Genomic DNA, 13,512 nt, shown 5'->3' on the forward strand with positions numbered 1-13,512 from the left:
CTGACTCAAGAAGAAAACAGAAGATCTCAACAAAGCAATAACTGAAAAACAGATTGACTCAGTAATAAAAAATCTCCAACAGAGAGCATCAACCAGTTACACCCCCCCACCCCATAATGCCGATACCCCTTTTTCAACATGAGGAAGTTAGAATGGTCATTGCCCAAATATCCCTAAAGAGTAGGAGAAGGGTCAAAGGAGAAGGCATTGTATCAAAGATAGGATTTTAAAAATGATTACTGAATCATTATATTAATATTTGTTTTTAGTCTCTAGTGTCTTAGGGCAACTAGAAGGAAACACCTAAAATGGTGGAACTGTAAAACCCAGGCCATACCTTGAAATTTGTTCTAAAACTACTTGGTCAAATGTACTTTGAAATTTTTCACTTTTTTTGTATATGTGCTATATTTCACAATTTAGAAATATTAAAAAAAAAAGAAAGGCAGACAAAAAAATAAAATCTCCCAACAAAGAAAAGTGCAGGACCAGGTGGCTCCACAGAAGCCAAACACTGCAAGAAAAATTAACAACAATCCTGCTCAAATTCTTCCAAAACACTGAAGAGGCGGGAACATCCCTGAATTCATTCTACAAAGCTAACATCACCTTCATACCAAAGCCAGATAAAGAGACCACACGAAAAGAAAATTACAGACCCAATATCGTTTATGAATATAGACGCAAAAATCCTCCACAAAATATTAGGAAACCAAATCCAATAGCACATTAAAAGGGCTATTCAGAATGATTAAGTGGGATTTATCCCAGGTGTGCAAAGTTGACTGAACAAAAGAAAATCAATTAATATGATACAGAATGAGAGGGGGAAAGAAGACATGATCATCTCAATTGATATAAAAAAGACATTTAACAAAATCCAGTACGCCTTCATGAAAATACAGTTAGAAAACTAGGAATAGAAGGGAACTTCCTCCACATGACGAAGGGCATGACGTTGAGCAAACACCAACCTCGATGGAGAAAGACTGAGAGCTTTCCCTCTAAGACAAGGAACAAGACAATTGACCACTGTCACCACTGATACTCAACACTGTGCTGGAAGTTCCAGCCAGAGCAATCAGGCAAGAAAAAGAAAAGGTATCCAAATTGGAAAGGAAGGAGTACAACTTTCCCTATTTGCAGATGATATGATCCAATATGTAGAAAATCAAAGAAATCTTCTAGAGCTAATAAAAGAATTCAGCAACATGGCAGGATACAAGATCAACATACAAAAATCAGTAGTGTTTCTATATAAAGCAATGAAGCATCAGAAGAAGAAATCAAGAAAACAATCCCATTTACAATAGCAACTAAAAGAATCAGATACCTAGAAATAAATTTAATGAAAGGACTTCTACACAGAAAATTATAAAACATTGCTAAAAGATATCAAAGAGCTAAATAAATGGAAGACATTCCATGTTCATGGGTTGGAAGATTAAATACTAAGACATCCTATCCAATACAGATTCAAGGCAGCCCCCATCGAAATTCCAGCAACCTCTGTGCAGAAATGGCAAAGACAAGCATCACTTATAAGGAAGGGTAAGGGGCCCCAAATAGCCAAAGCCATCTCAAAAAAGAAGACCACGGTTGGAGCACTCACACTTCTTCATCCAAAAACTTACTACAAAGGCACAGTAATCCAAAACAGCATGGTACCAGAAGGAAAGACAGAAGATAGCGACTGGGACGGCAGCTGAGGAATACCTGGAGCGGACAATGATGATGAGTAAACGTACAAACACAGGAGTGCTTTTATACAAGGGAGAACAAATGGCTGTCAACATTGCAAGGTGTTAAAAATGGGAGGGCATAGGGGTAGGGGGTGCCAACACAAGACCCACAGGCTAGGGTCTGCAGTCAACAGTAACGGTGTGACACGCTTCCGTCAGATGTAACAGAGGCATTATGCCAGAACTAAGCGTCGGTGAGCAGGGGAACTGGGGGACAGTTACAGGAAGAAAAGGAAACGTCTTCGCATGGACTGTGGTGGTGAAGGCATGGCTGCGTGATTACACCAGGAAGGCTGACTTTTCACTTAGGCTGGATGTACGACGTGAATAAAACTCTCCATGCTGGAGAAAATGCAAAAGAGATGTACGTATTCGCTGTCGGCACGGCAGCCGAGAGGCGCAGCCCCATGGAGGGCAGCGTGGTGGCTCCACAGGAGGCTGGGCTGGGGCTGCCGTAGGACCCCACAACCCCGTTGCTCAGTGTATGCATGGAGGAGCTGAGTGTGGGGACACGCGTGGACATTTGCACACTGGTGTGTATGGCAGCAGTGCCGATGGAGGAGTGGAAGGGGGCACGTCGGCTGAGGACTGGAACAGGCGCTGTGGTGTGTACAGATAATGGACAATTGAGCAAACTCAAGAAGGAGTGAAGTGGTGAGCCATGCAACCAGGTGAATGAACCCTGGGGACAATATGGTGAATGAGATAAGCCAGAAACGAAAAAAAACAAATATTCTGACGCCTCACTCTGTGGACTAGCTGTAACGTGCAAACCCTGAGAACTGAGTGAAAAAACATGGGCTATGAGGTGAAGGCCTGTGGTAGAGGGTCCTAGGCTGTGAGCCCTGACAGCGTCACATCGATTCTGGGGTTGTAACTGCTATTACTAAACGCTGAGGGGCTGGGCTCTTAGTGTTCCTGGCCGTTCCCTGGAGCTCCGGGTGTCTCTGTGACACCTGAGACTCAGGCTGGAGCTCTGCAGCTCCGGAAGTCAGCACTGCCCCACACAGCAACGGCCACAAACCCTGAAAAGGGATCAGACTTCAACTAGAGCTATGAATGAAGCAGATCTGGGTAGGAAAAGGTAAATGAGGTGAAAGGGTAAAGGATGATATTGACTGCATTTTAAAATTTCAACTTCAGTGTGAGACCAAAGGGAGAGATGTTTACTTGGGGCAAAACTTGTATTTTCAGTAGCACATTATCTAATTTAACTTATATTTGAACACCATAATTACATGGAAACTTGAACAGGGAGTGAGATCTTGTTGGTCTGTACAGGTTGGTGAGATGCCCCGATACATCCCAGAGTAGTCTGGACACAGATTAAAAAGTATTTGCAGCCCTCCCCTCTTTGTCCGCCGGCCCGCCATGCGGTGCCCACGCCCCGCAGCAGCCGACCCGCCCGCACTCCTCTCCCCTTTGTCCGCCAGCCTGCCGCGCGGCGCCCATGCCCCGCAGCAGCCGACCCGCCCGCCCTGCTCTCCCCTCTTCCCCCTCCTGCTCCGGCGGCTCTCCAACCACCACGGTGCCCTCTTCCGCCTCCACCGGCTCCTCCGCCACCAGCCTCAACAGCCATGCCACCCTCACCTTTCCTCCTCCAGAACAGCTACTGGGGGAGTGGAGACAATACAGAGCAGCTCCCGAAGCCACAACGGAGATCAAAGGGACGGCGTTCCCCATCCTGGAATGGCTGACTGTTTGGGAGAACCAGCTCTGGTGAAATTGCCGAGGGGTGCGGGCTTTTCCGGGCGGGACGGCAAGCGGCCGGAGTCCCTCCCTTCCACCTTCGCAGGCCAGCTGGTAGAATTGGACAGGCGGTCCCCTTAGGCCGCGGCGACTGGGGCCCCCACCACGCGAGGCCCCCCGGACCAACTGAGAGAGTTGGGTCGGAAATCCCCAGACTGCAGAGAACAGTGACCAGGGGGTCCCTTTCAAACACGTGACTCCCCGGTCCGCCTGGGAACAGTGTACTCTCCCGGGCTGCGACAGCTGGCACCCTCCCGCCACGCTTGGTGCCCCGGGCAGACTAGGAAATTCGGTCGGGCGCTCTCCCGTGCTGCGGTGGCCGGCGACCCTCCCCATGTTCGGACCCCGGGCCGGCTGGCACTCTTCCAAGATGCTTCGGCTGCCAAACCTCCCCTACGGCGAGAGTTTTCCAGAGTTAAAGGACCCACAGCAACTTTTACTGGTGGAACCCACAGACAAACGTGTGCCACGAGCGCCACCTACTGGGCAGGATAAGAAAAGAGATCCCAGAGATTTCACAGAAAAATCTTACAACCTGTGGGGTCCAACACTCAGGGAAATCTGACTAAATGCCCAGACGCCAGCAGAAGATAACAGATCACGCTCAGAAAATTGAAAATATGGCCCAGTCAAAGGAACAAACCAATAGTTCAAATGAGATACAGGAGCTGAAACAACTAATGCTGAATATACGAACAGAAATGGAAAACCTCTTCAAAAACCAAATCGATAAATTGAGGGAGGACATGAAGAAGACATGGGCTGAACAAAAAGAAGAAATAGAAAAACTGAAAAAACAAATCACAGAACTTATGGAAGTGAAGGATAAAGTAGAAAAGATGGAAAAAACAATGGATACCTACAATGATAGATTTAAAGAGACAGAAGATAGAATTAGTGATTTGGAGGATGGAACATCTGAATTCCAAAAAGAAACAGAAACTATCCAGAAAAGAATGGAAAAATTCGAACAGGGTATCAGGGAACTCAAGGACAATATGAACCGCACAAATATACGTGTTGTGGGTGTCCCAGAAGGAGAAGAGAAGGGAAAAGGAGGAGAAAAACTAATGGAAGAAATTATCACTGAAAATTTCCCAACTCTTATGAAAGACCTAAAACTACAGACCCAAGAAGTGCAGCGCACCCCAAAGAGATTAGACCCAAATAGGCGTTCCCCAAGACACTTATTAGTTAGAATGTCAGAGGTCAAAGAGAAAGAGAGGATCTTGAAAGCAGCGAGAGAGAAGCAATCCATCACATACAAGGGAAACCCAATAAGACTATGTGTAGATTTCTCAGCAGAAACCATGGAAGCTAGAAGACAGTGGGATGATATATTTAAGTTACTAAAAGAAAAAAACTGCCAACCAAGACTCCTGTATCCAGCAAAATTGTCCTTCAAAAATGAGGGAGAAATTAAAACATTCTCAGACAAAAAGTCACTGAGAGAATTTGTGACCAAGAGACCAGCTCTGCAAGAAATACTAAAAGGAGCACTAGAGTCAGATACAAAAAGACAGAAGAGAGAGACATGGAGAAGAGTGTAGAAAGAAGGAAAGTCAGATATGATATATATAATACAAAAGGCAAAATGGTAGAGGAAAATGTTATCCAAACAGTAATAACTCTAAATGTTAATGGACTGAATTCCCCAATCAAAAGACATAGACTGGCAGAATGGATTAAAAAACAGGATCCTTCTATATGCTGTCTATAGGAAACACATCTTAGACCCAAAGATAAATATAGGTTGAAAGTGAAAGGTTGGGAAAAGATATTTCATGCAAATAACAGCCAGAAAAGAGCAGGAGTGGCTATACTAATATCCAACAAATTAGACTTCAAATGTAAAACAGTTAAAAGAGACAAAGAAGGACACTATATACTAATAAAAGGAACAATTAAACAAGAAGACATAACAATCAGAAATATTTACGCACCGAACCAGAATGCCCCAAAATACGTGAGGAATACACTGCAAACACTGAAAAGGGAAATAGACACATATACCATAATAGTTGGAGACTTCAATTCACCACTCTCATCAATGGACAGAACATCTACACAGAGGATCAATAAAGAAATAGAGAATCTGAATATTACTATAAATGAGCTAGACTTAACAGACATTTATAGGACATTACACCCCACAACAGCAGGATACACCTTTTTCTCAAGTGCTCATGGATCATTCTCAAAGATAGACCATATGCTGGGTCACAAAGCAAGTCTCAACAAATTTAAAAAGAGTGAAATCATACACAACACTTTCTCGGATCATAAAGGAATGAAGCTGGAAATCAATAATAGGCGGAGTGCCAGAAAATTCACAAATAGATGGAGGCTCAACAACACACTATTAAACAACAAGTGGGTCAAAGAAGAAATTGCAAGAGAAATTAGTAAATACCTAGAGGCGAATGAAAATGAAAACACAACATATCAAAACTTATGGGACGCAGCAAAGGCAGTGCTAAGAGGGAAATTTATTGCCCTAAATGCCTTTATCAGAAAAGAAGAAAAGGCAAAAATGCAGGAATTAACTGTCCACTTGGAAGAACTGGAGAAAGAACAGCAAACTAATCCCAAAGCAAGCAAAAGGAAAGAAATAACAAAGATTAGAACAGAAATAAATGAAATTGAAAACATGAAAACAATAGAGAAAATCAATAAGACCAGAAGTTGGTTCTATGAGAAAATCAGTAAGATTGATGGGCCCTTAGCAAGATTGACAAAAAGAAGAAGAGAGAGGATGCAAATAAATAAGATCAGAAATGAAAGAGGAGACATAACTACTGACCTCACAGAAATAAAGGAGGTAATAACAGGATACTATGAACAACTTTACGCTAATAAATACAACAATGTAGATGAAATGGATGGGTTCCTGGAAAGACATGAACAACCAACTTTGACTCAAGAAGAAATAAATGACCTCAACAAACCAATCACAAGTAAAGAGATTGAATTAGTCATTCAAAAGCTTCCCATAAAGAAAAGTCCAGGACCAGACGGATTCACATGTGAATTCTATCAAACATTCCAGAAAGAATTAGTACCAACTCTCCTCAAACTCTTCAAAATAATCGAAGTGGAGGGAAAACTACCTAATTCATTCTATGAAGCCAACATCACCCTCATACCAAAACCAGGCAAAGATATTACAAAAAAAGAAAACTACAGACCAATCTCTCTAATGAATATAGATGCAAAAATCCTCAACAAAATTCTAGCAAATCGTATCCAACAACACATTAAAAGAATTATACATCATGACCAAGTAGGATTCATCCCAGGTATGCAAGGATGGTTCAACATAAGAAAATCAATTAATGTAATACACCATATCAACAAATCAAAGCAGAAAAATCACATGATCATCTCAATTGATGCAGAGAAGGCATTTGACAAGATTCAACATCCTTTCCTGTTGAAAACACCTCAAAGGATAGGAATACAAGGGAACTTCCTTAAAATGATAGAGGGAATATATGAAAAACCCACAGCTAATATCATCCTCAATGGGGAAAAACTGAAAACTTTCCCCCTAAGATCAGGAACAAGACAAGGATGTCCACTATCACCACTATTATTCAAAATTGTGTTGGAAGTTCTAGCCAAAGCAAATAGACAAGAAAAAGAAATACAAGGCATCAAAATTGTAAAGGAAGAAGTAAAACTATCACTGTTTGCAGACGATATGATACTATATGTTGAAAACCCAGAAAAATCCACAACAAAACTACTAGAGCTAATAAATGAGTACAGCAAAGTAGCAGGCTACCAGATCAACATTCAAAAATCTGTAGCATTTCTATACACTAGTAATGAACAAGCTGAGGGGGAAATCAAGAAACGAATCCTATTTACAATTGCAACTAAAAGAATAAAATACCTAGGAATAAATTTAACTAAAGAGACAAAAAACCTATACAAAGAAAACTACAAAAAACTGTTAAAAGAAATCACAGAAGACCTAAATAGATGGAAGGGCATATCGTGTTCATGGATTGGAAGACTAAATATAATTAAGATGTCAATCCTACTTAAACTGATCTACAGATTCAATGCAATATCAATCAAAATCCCAACAACTTATTTTTCAGAAATAGAAAAACCAATAAGCAAATTTATCTGGAAGGGCAGGGTGCCCCGAATTGCTAAAAACATCTTGAGGAAAAAAAACGAAGCTGGAGGTCTCGCGATGCCGGACTTTAAGGCATATTATGAAGCCACAGTGGTCAAAACAGCATGGTATTGGCATAAAGATAGATATATTGACCAATGGAATCGAATAGAGTGCTCAGATATAGACCCTCTCATCTATGGACATTTGATCTTTGATAAGGCAGTCAAGCCAACTCACCTGGGACAGAACAGTCTCTTCAATAAATCGTGCCTAGAGAACTGGATATCCATATGTAAAAGAATGAAAGAAGACCCGCATCTCACACCTTATACAAAAGTTAACTCAAAATGGATCAAAGATCTAAACATTAGGTCTAAGACCATAAAACAGTTCAAGGAAAATGTAGGGAGATATCTTATGAATCTTACAACTGGAGGTGGTTTTATGGACCTTAAACCTAAAGCAAGAGCACTGAAGAAGGAAATAAATAAATGGGAGCTCCTCAAAATTAAACACTTTTGTGCATCAAAGAACTTCATCAAGAAAGTAGAAAGACAGCCTACACAATGGGAGACAATATTTGGAAATGACATATCAGATAAAGGTCTAGTATCCAGAATATATAAAGAGATTGTTCAACTCAACAACAAAAAGACAGCCAACCCAATTACAAAATGGGAAAAAGACTTGAACAGACACCTACCAGAAGAGGAAATACGGATGGCCAAGAGGCACATGAAGAGATGCTCAATGTCCCTGGCCATTAGAGAAATGGAAATCAAAACCACAATGAGATATCATCTCACACCCACCAGAATGGCCATTATCAACAAAACAGAAAATGACAAGTGCTGGAGAGGATGTGGAGAAAGAGGCACACTTATCCACTGTTGGTGGGAATGTCAAATGGTGCAACCACTGTGGAAGGCAGTTTGGCGGTTCCTCAAAAACCTGAATATAGAATTGCCATACGACCCAGCAATACCATTGCTAGGTATCTACTCAGCAGACTTAAGGGCAAAGACACAAACGGACATTTGCACACCAATGTTTATAGCAGCGTTATTTACAATTGCAAAGAGATGGAAACAGCCAAAATGTCCATCAACAGAAGAATGGCTAAATAAACTGTGGTATATACATACGATGGAATATTATGCAGCTTTAAGACAAGATAAACTTATGAAGCATGTAATAACATGGATGGACCTAGAGAATATTATGCTGAGTGAGTCCAGACAAAAACTAAAGGACAAAAACTGTATGGTCCCACTGATGTGAACAGACATTCGAGAATAAACTTGAAATATGTCATTGGTAACAGAGTCCAGCAGGAGTTGGAAACAGGGTAAGATAATGGGTAATTGGAGCTGAAGGGATACAGACTGTGCAACAGGACTAGATACAAAAACTCAAAAATGGACAGCACAATAATACCTAATTGTAAAGTAATCATGTTAAAACACTGAATGAAGCTGCATCTGAGCTATAGGGTTTTTTTGTTTTTGTTTCTTACTATTATTACTACTTTTATTTCTTTTCTCTATATTAACATTTTATATCTTTTTCTGTTGTGTTGCTAGTTCCTCTAAACCGATGCAAATGTACTAAGAAACGATGATCATGCATCTATGTGATGATCTTAAGAATTATTGAGTGCATATGTAGAACGGTATGATTTCTAAATGTTGTGTTAATTTCTTTTTTTTTCTTTCTTTCCGTTAATAAAAAATAAATAAATAAATAAAAAAGTATTTGCAGTGAGCCATTGATGGTACACTGTGCCAGTCTGAAAGGATTTGTGCACTCTAGAAAAGCCATGCTTTCTAGGATTAATTAGGATTATTCAGGATTAATCTTAATCTAATCTTGTGGAAGCAACCATTTCTCTTAAACTCTATTCAGTGCTGTATGTTGGAAACTTGATTAGATTATCTCCACGGAGCTGTGACTAACCAAATTGTGGGTATTAAACTTTGATTAGAGGGAGATGTGACTCTACCCATTCCAGGTGGGTCTTGATTGGTTTACTGGGATCCTTTGAAAGAAGCAAGCATGTCTGAAAGCACCACAAAGCAGAGAGTCCATGCCACCAGAGACCTTTGGAGATGAAGAAGGAAAACGCCCCTGGGGGAGCTTCATGAAACAAGAGGCCTGGAGAGAAAGCTACCAGACATCACCATGTTCGCCATGTGCCTTTCCAGTTGAAACCCTGAACGTCATCAGCTTTTCTCGAGTGAAGGTAACCTCTTATTAGTGCCTTAACTTGGACATTTTTTATAGACTTGCTTTAATTGGGACATTTTCTTGTTCTTAGAACTGTAAACTAGCAACTTATTAAATTCCCCTCTTTAAAAAAAAGCATTCCATTTCTGGTATATTGCATTCCAGCAGTTAGCAAACTAGAACATACACCATGTATGGAATGTATGTTGTGTGAGGATTTGTCAATAAAAATATATTTTTTTTAAATGCAAAGTTTCCTTGAGGGACTAGGAGAAAAGGTGGAAATATTAAACTTTCTCACCTGATATTCCTGCAGTCATTGGTGACTGTCAATTTGATGGGGCTTGACCTTGGGGTTCACCCCTATGAAACTTATTCCTGCAAAGGAGAAGCTAAGCCTACTTATAATGATGCCTTAGAGTCACCCCAGAGACTCTTGTCGCTCAGATGTGGTCTCTCTCTCAGCCAACTCCGCAGGTGAACTCACTGCCCGCCCCCTACGTGGGACATGACTCTCAGGGGTGTACATCTCCCTGGCGATCCGAGACATGACTCCCGGGATAAGCCTGGCCCTGGCATCATGGGATTGAGAAAGACTTCTTGACCAAAAGAGGAAGAGAAATGAAACAAAATAAAGTGTCAGTGGCTGAGAGATTTCAAATAGAGTTGAGAGGTCATTCTGGCGGTTATTCTCGTGCACTACATAGATACCCCTAAAAGTTTTTTGAAGTATTCGGGTAGCTAGAGGGAAATACCTGAAACTGTTGAACTAAAATCCAACAGCATTGATTCTTGAGGATGGCTGAATAACTAAAGAGCTTTTAAGGTGTGACGATGTGATTGTGAAAACCTTGTGACTAGCCCTCCCTTTATCCAGCGTATGGACAGATGTGCCAGGAGATAAAAAAAAGAGAGACAAAAAAATAAATAAATAATAGGGAGGGGGGATATGGGATGTTTTGGCTGTTCTTTTTTACTCTTATTTTTATTCTTATTTTTATTTTTGGAGTAAAGAAAATGTTAAAACTCTAATGACAAATGCACAGTTATAGGGATACTGTGAACCACTGACTGTACACTTTGGATGATTATATGGTATGTGAACATATAACACATCTCACTAAAATTGCATTTTTTAAAAAACTGCACGGTACTGGCACAAGGACAGACACATAGACCAACGGACTAGAACTGAGCTCAGAAACCAAGAGGGTTGGTTTATGTCACATAAATGTAAGGACACTTATGGCCAGCAGATTTTGACAAGGGGAGAAAGACCACTCAATTGGGAAAGAATCATCTCTTCAACAAATGGTGCTGGGCAAACAGGATGTCCACATACATGAGAATGAGGGTGGTCCCCGCATACCCTTTAGAGAAAACCACTCAAAATGCACCTGAATATCAGAGCCAGAACCATCGAGCTCCTGAAGAAAACACAGGCTAGCATCTTCAGGACCTTCAGTGAGGCAGTGGTTTCTCAGACATTTCACCCAAAGCACAAGCAACAAAAGACAAAATAAATCGAACCTCATTAAAATTACAAGTGTTTGTGCCTCAGAGGACGTTATCCTGACAGTAAAATGACCTAAACAGGGTTTGTGGCAACCTGAGTCGAGCAAGTTGAGCGGCACCATTTTTTCAACTTCCTGTCTCTGTGTCACATTTTGATACTTCTCGTGATATTTCAAACTTTTTCATTACTATTACATCCGCTGTGGTGTTCTGTGAGCAGTGATCTTTGAGGTTTCTGCTGCCATTGTTTTGGGTGCCACAAACTGTGTCCATACAGGATGATAAGCGTGCTCCATCAGTGCTGTGTGTGACAGCTCCAGCCACTGACCAGTCACTCTCGCTCCCCTCCTCTGGCCTCCCTAGCTGCTGAGATGCAACCATATTGAAATTAGGTCAGTTAATAGCCCTACGTTGGCCTCTAAGTGTTCAACTGAAAGGAAGGTCACACGTTTCTCGGTTCTATCAAAAGCTAGAGAAGATGGAAGTCGGTGAGGGAGGCATGTCTAATGCTGACAGAAGCTGAAAGCAAGGTCTCTTGTGCCAGGAGTCAGCCAAGTTGTGAATGAAAAAGAAAAGTTCTTGAAGGAAATGAAAAGTGCTACTCCAGGGTGCACACAAATGATATAATGAAACAGCCCATTGTGGGTCTGGACAGAAGATCAAACCAGCCACAGTTCCCTTAAGCCAAAGCCAAATCCTATCTAGAAGAAGGTCTAATTCTCTTCAATTCCATGAAGGCTGAGAGAAGTGAGGAGGTAGGAGAAGAAAAGCCTGAAGCTAGCAGAGGTTGGGTCATGGGGTTTAAGGAAAGAAGCCGTCTTCGCAACAGGAAAGTGGAAAACGAAACAGCAAGAGCTGATGCAGAAGCTGCAGCGAGTTACCAGATCTGGCTACGAGAACTGATGGAGGTAACTACACTGAACCACAGACTTTCAGTGTAGATGAAGCAGCCTTCTACTGGAAGAAGATGCCATCTAGGGCTTTCACAGGTAGAAAAGAGAGGTCACTGCCTGGCTTCAAAGGGCAGCATGACTCTCATGTGAGGGGCTAATGCGGCTGATGACTTTAAGACGAAGCCAGTGCTCATTTACAGCTCTGAAAACCTAGGGCCTCAAGAATTATGGTAAATCTACCCTGCCTGCACTCTATAAAATGAACAGAGAACATAGATGACAGCTCATCTGTTCACCACATGGTTTACTGGATACTTTAAGCCCACTAATTGAGACCTACTGCTCAGGAAAAAAAGATTCCTTTCAAAGGATGACTGCTCGCTGACAATGCACCTGGCCACCCAAGAGCCCTGCTGGAGATGGACGATGAGGTGAACGCTGTTTTCATGCCTGCCAAACCAGCATCCACTCTGCAGCCCTTGGATCAAGGAGTCGTGTCCACATCAAGTCTTATTATTTAACAAAGACATTTTGTAAGGTTGTGGCTGCCATCGACGGTGAGTCGTCTGGTGGAGCTGCGAAAAACCAAGTAAAAACCTTCTGGCAAGGTTTACCATTCTAGACGCCATTAAGAACCTGTGTGGTTCGTGGAAAGAGGTCAGATACCAATACGCACAGGAGTCTGGGAGAAGTTGGGTTCGTGGAAAGAGGTCAGATACCAATACGCACAGGAGTCTGGGAGAAGTTGGGTTCGTGGAAAGAGGTCAGATACCAATACGCACAGGAGTCTGGGAGAAGTTGGGTTCGTGGAAAGAGGTCAGATACCAATACGCACAGGAGTCTGGGAGAAGTTGGGTTCGTGGAAAGAGGTCAGATACCAATACGCACAGGAGTCTGGGAGAAGTTGGGTTCGTGGAAAGAGGTCAGATACCAATACGCACAGGAGTCTGGGAGAAGCTGGTTCCAACCCTTAGGGATGCTGTTCAGGGGTTCAGGACTTAAGTGGAGGAATTAACTGCAGATGTGGTGGAAACTGCAAGAAAACGAGAATTAGAAGTGCGGCCTGAAGATGGGACTGAATGGCTGCAATTTCATGGTAAAATTTTAATGAATAAGGGGTTACTTCTTATGGACGAGCAAAGAAAGTGGTTTCTTGAGATGGAATCTACTCCTGGCAAAGATGCTATGAACACTATTGAAATATCAAAGGATTTAGACTATTACATAAACTCAGTTGATAAAGCAGTGGCAGCGT

The 13,512-nt window shown here is 41.9% G+C and overlaps 1 protein-coding gene across 3 annotated transcripts in view; it reads right to left on the minus strand.

Annotated features, from left to right (window-relative positions):
* The window catches only part of SUSD3 (sushi domain containing 3), a 42,946-nt gene that overhangs the window by 14,804 nt on the left and 14,630 nt on the right, over positions 1-13,512 (minus strand). The gene's annotated exons all lie outside the window — the stretch shown is intronic.

This window comes from Tamandua tetradactyla, chromosome 2 (assembly GCF_023851605.1).
Source record: "Tamandua tetradactyla isolate mTamTet1 chromosome 2, mTamTet1.pri, whole genome shotgun sequence".
Lineage (NCBI taxonomy): Eukaryota > Metazoa > Chordata > Mammalia > Pilosa > Myrmecophagidae > Tamandua > Tamandua tetradactyla.